The sequence below is a fragment of the Bos indicus x Bos taurus genome, chromosome 2, assembly GCF_003369695.1.
Source record: "Bos indicus x Bos taurus breed Angus x Brahman F1 hybrid chromosome 2, Bos_hybrid_MaternalHap_v2.0, whole genome shotgun sequence".
Lineage (NCBI taxonomy): Eukaryota > Metazoa > Chordata > Mammalia > Artiodactyla > Bovidae > Bos > Bos indicus x Bos taurus.
Window position 1 is genome coordinate 20099535 of NC_040077.1, and position 5390 is coordinate 20104924.

The window sequence follows — 5390 nt, forward strand, 5'->3', positions numbered from 1 at the left end:
GAGTTTTGAACTGGAATCAAGAAACACCACACTGTTTCGTGTTGATCCATTCACTGGTCCTTGGGACCTGAGGAAAAGACACTGGGAGAATATGTGAGTGAAGTAATCACTATTGAATCAGTACAAAACAACAGAAAGAAACGCTATAATATCTCCATCACGACCCACCCCCCATCCCCGCAGCCCTAGAACTGTTCCTACATATTTCACTTCATTACCTTGGCTATAAATACCATCTTGAGGGTTTGGTTGTTTATACAGTCGGCCAAACCCCTGAATTTGGTTTTTTAGATCCTACTGTGTATTGTGGCAACTGCCTGATTTGCCTTTAAATTTTGGGTATTCTACCTTTATCCTTTACAAGTGTCTTGTCATATTAGAGAACTTTCCAGTCTCTTTTTTTTTCCTGGATCATTTTCATTCCACTAAATTATAGCTGGATAATCACACAAACGCTTAGTTCTTCTGCCTGGTTTTCTGTTTCTTCCTGGTTTTACACATGAGCTAAATGTCCTCATGTGTAAAGTGAGACTCTTTATGTGTCATTCTAAGATGGCAAAATACCAATGTATAGTTAATAATCTGGACCTTCATCAATTGGTTTACACTGGAAGACCCTAGTATGTCTCATCTGTTCTCTAGGTGGGTGGGATGTGGAGGAGGGTTGGTCCTTGTTTGCAAGGAGAAGACATTCTACTCAGGGTCATAAGGTATCTGTTTATTCAAGAAAGTAGACCATTTGTGTGCAGTGTGTACCTGAATGTCTCAAGAGATCAAAGGGAAGAAATATCAGTGAGGACAGAGCGAGCTCCTGACATGTTCTCTGGAGAGGTGGACTACACTTGTGCTCAGGAAACAGGGGCAGCTTTGGATGGATGAAAAGAACATTTCCAGCGAGGAGCACATAGTGGGTGGAAATACTGAGGCGAGAATGAGCTCGTTCTGTCCCTAGAATTGTAAGGACCTGAAGAAATCGTTCCATTTGTATGTACCCTCTGTCCTTACTATGTTTGTTCATTCAGAGTCATCCGGTTTTCCTGGAGAAATATTTGACAGTCTGCACACACTGAAGGGTCTGCTTCCTTGAAACTTTTCATCTGACTTCTCTCAAATCTGCTTAAAATGCTATTCTGGATTATGCCATCTCCCTGCTTAGAACCCCTGCCTGACTGTGTACTGCTCAGTCTCCGTAACCTCCCCACTCCCACCCGTGCCCATCCTGTGAGCTTCATTGCACCTCCAGATGCATCTCACTTCTCACAATCTGGCTGCAGCCACCTGGAACTGCCCGTATTTTCTCTTGTCTCCTGCCCTTCCTGTAAGCTCAGATCTCAGCTTAAACATCGGGAGACCAGATAAGGCTCCTTGGCTGCTCACCCTTGCAGCTCCCTACAGGAAGCAGGTTTCATTTGAATTTCTTCCTTAAAAACTGTCTTTCCCATGAGACTAGACACTTCTTGCAATGAGACACCATGTTTGGCTTGATCATGAGTGGCTGGCACAGAGCCTGGCACCATCCATTCATTCAAAACTTCCTATTAAGTCCTAGGTCTTAATACAACCGGGAGCAAAATAAAGAAGCACTGTCTGTTCTTAACATTCTGTTTGGGGACCAAACACAAAACAACCTAAAAATAAAATTTATAACGTGTATATATTTATATTATAGCAGTAAATGCTCAGGAGTAAAGCAAAGCCAAGAAGGAAGACAGAACGTGTCTAGTACAGAAAACTCTAGGCAGGCGGCCAGGGAAGAGGGCCTTGCTAAGACAGATGCACACAACCGAACAGAGACCTGGAAGGAACGGAGGAAATGAGGGGCTGAGCCATACAGATGCTGAGGAAGAGCAGGTGGACTGTGGAAACAGCAGGTGCAAAGGCCAGTCTGGGGCACCTTGGGAGTACTCAGAGGTCAGTGGGCTGGAGTGCAGAGAGTCAGGAGGAGAGAGGGAGAGGCGTGATCAAAACGAGGAGACAGCAAGGGAAAGACAATAATAATGCACAGAAATAAATGGGTGTAGGACTGTTGTTATGCTATTATTTCTAGTCTTTGGACTAGAAGACCCAAAGAGAATAGACTATGTCCTTTACTGCTTTAAAAGACTATTTTAAATGACTTTTTAATGCTTTTAAGTAATGCCAGTAATTCAACATAGAACAAAGCCTGCTCTCATTAGCTTACTGAGTGAAAGGACATCAATGCAATCAAGCCTCCTCCTCCAGCCCCAGGATCTTAATACAAAATGCAGAGGGGCCACGTATCATGTAGTGAGCCCATGACCCCAACTCCTGTCTTTGCAGGAGATTAACACGTGGAGGTGAAAGAACATAAATGTAGGCAACTTCATGACCAAGGTTTTCATTTTAGAATCACCTTCAGAGGGAAGGCAAGAAAGCACGCAGTTATCTCATCACAACCGTATAGAAGATAGCTGTGGTTTTGTTCTTATTTTGACTCAGTTCTTTGGGGCTTTATTCTTTGGCCACTCCTGGTGTCATTAGTAATTAATCTTTTCTCCAGGTGACACTTAGCATCTTAACTAATGAAATACCCCTTGCCCAGGAAAGGGTTCAGCTCTGCCAGAAAGTGAATGTAAGCAGAAGGAATTCCTGCTCTGAACCCCACCCCCACCCCCAGAGCTACAGACTCCTGAGTTCATGACTTGTGGGTCACACACATCCCTCTGTCCTGGACACCTGGGCCGGGCCTGCCGTGCAGAGCGTCTCTCAGCACGCCTGCCAGCTCCGTCAGTACCCACCGCACAGCAGCTTTCCTTCTCTCAACACTTGGCTGCCCGCCATGCTGACCCCAGGAACAGAGCCTCCTAAGAAAAAGGTAGGTAAGAAATGAGGGCTGCACACACACCAAGTCTTCCTCCAGACCAGCCAGCTCTCCTCATGAGAACAGCTTTCCAAGCCTAGGGCTTGGTTCCAGCACCATTACAACAAATAAAAACCTTTATAACGTTTGTCCACAATCGAAGCCACAGGAAAATTCTGACTGCACAGCACATGACATGGTGTGGAGAGTATAAGCACACTAGAGAAAGATGTATTACTATGCAAAAGCTACTGATGCACAAGACCTTCATAACAAGCAGGAAATGTGCAAAGACAAATACCTGTGCGGAAGATAACAGCTGTCTCTGTTGTGACCCAAGGCTCAAAGAGCAGCTTGTGAGACACTGGCTGCTTCTCAACACAGCGTTATTTCCCTGGCGTGTGATTGAATTGGGGGCCTTCCTTGCTTTTCTCTGGTCTCCTTCTTTTGTCATTGTTCATGAAGGTAGTTGAGCTTCGGTTTGGTCTGGAATCCCGTGGCACTTAGAGCTATAAGATCAAAGTCCATCATAGGCATTTGGGTTGGTGCCAGCAAAGTTCAGGCTGGGCTTCAAATGGGGCTTGAGTGCCTCTTGGCCACGGTTAAAGGCTGGCTGGGTTTGATCTTGAACTGGGGAGTCTCAGCTCCCTGATTGATAAACCCTGCTCGGCAGAGCTCTGCTTTAATTAACTTGGCCCTTGGGTTGGTTGGATTTCCTGTGTTTCAGCACCTCCCTAGGTGTAACCTTATCTCTCCATTTTCTACCCATGATGGATCTGAAACACCACAGGTGAGGTTTCTCTTTGACTCAACAGCTGGATTACTTCCAGGTTTCCCCACCACAGAAGAGAAGTCCCAAACTCTAGCAGTTCTTATCATCTGACACTTTACGGGGCAGCCACTGTGGGTGAGATGCTAATATGGTTAGACATGGTTCCAGTAAACTGAACTTACTGCTTGAAAGTGTATTCATCTACAATGTGTAAATGTTAGGGACAATGGATGTAAACAAATGATAGATGGTGTTTAGGGGGGAGGTGACAGCAAGGTGTCTCTCAGAAGCTTGGAAAGAGGAGGATAGCCCAGCACCCTGAGGAACACACATCCTGCAAGATGCTTCTCAGGTCAGTTTGGGACAATCTTTGATAGTCATAATGCTCATTTCACTTTGTTTACACTTGTATATCTATCAAACTTAAAAAAAAAAAAATGAACCTCCATCACCTCCCTAAGTTTCTTGGGTTTTTTTGTTTGTTTTTAAAATCACAGCACACCACAGGAAGAACTGATTTATAAAGCATACCTACTGTGGGAATACAGCGGGACCCAAGCTTTTAGCTTGGAGAAAGAAGACACCATCGGATGAGTGAGGTGTTCCAGGCGCAAAGTACCTAATCAGAGGCAGAGTTTTGTGACTTGTCCAGAGCAGCCCCAGGCAAGAAAGGGTGGGGTGAAGAGGAAAATCACTCTTAGTCATCAGAGATTTTGTGTGTGTGTGTCTGTGTGTCTGGGTGTTCATGTGTGTATGTGTGATTGAAAGAGAGAGAGACAATTGAAACATCTTCCAACACTATACAGAGTCCCTTTGAAGACTTCTGAATAATGACACAGCTTCACAGATATGGTGACACAAGGCAAGTGTTGTCATGGACAGGGGAAAAGGTATTATGCCCTTTGGGAAGGGGTATCATCCACAAATAGTTAACATTTTCATTTAGCCATCAGTGTCTCTTGATTTAACTAGCATATGACCATCTCTGAATACCCTAAAAAGATCTGGTCCTGAAAACTTCAGGAGACAGATGATGGTGAGAGTTGCACAATAATGTGAATGTACTTAGTGCCACTGAACCATACGGTTCAATATGGTTTTATATTATGTGACTTTTCCCACAATTAAAAAAAAAAACATTAAAAAAGATCTGGCCATGCTCGCTTTGGCAGCACATATACTAAAATTGGAACGATACAGAGAAGATTAGCATGGCCCCTGTGCAAGGAAGACATGCAAATTCATGAAGCGTTCCATATTTTTAGGTGCAAAAATCCTTAACAAAATTCTAGCAATCAGACTCCAACAACACATTAAAAAGATCATACACCATGACCAAGTGGGCTTTATCCCAGGGATGCAAGGATTCTTCAATATCCGCAAATCAATGTAATACACCACATTAACAAATTGAAAAATAAAAACCATATGATTATCTCAATAGATGCAGAGAAAGCCTTTGACAAAATTCAACATCCATTTATGATAAAAACTCTCCAGAAAGCAGGAATAGAAGGAACATACCTCAGCATAATAAAAGCTATATATGAAAAACCCACAGCAAACATTATCCTCAATGGTGAAAAACTGAAAGCATTTTCCCTAAAGTCAGGAATAAGACAAGGGTGCCCACTCTCACCACTACTATTCAACATAGTTTTGGAAGTTTTGGCCACAGCAATCAGAGCAGAAAAAGAAATAAAAGGAATCCAAATTGGAAAAGAAGAAGTAAAACTCTCACTGTTTGCAGATGACATGATCCTCTACATAGAAAATCCTAAAGACTCCACCAGAAAA

General features: G+C 43.4%; 1 non-coding gene across 1 annotated transcript; it reads left to right on the top strand.

Annotated features, from left to right (window-relative positions):
* Positions 1-4749: 4749 nt before the first annotated feature.
* On the top strand, positions 4750-4856 carry LOC113881973. Its single transcript, XR_003508237.1, has one exon. It is a non-coding gene; the product is annotated as a U6 spliceosomal RNA (small nuclear RNA).
* The last annotated feature ends 534 nt before the right edge of the window (positions 4857-5390 follow it).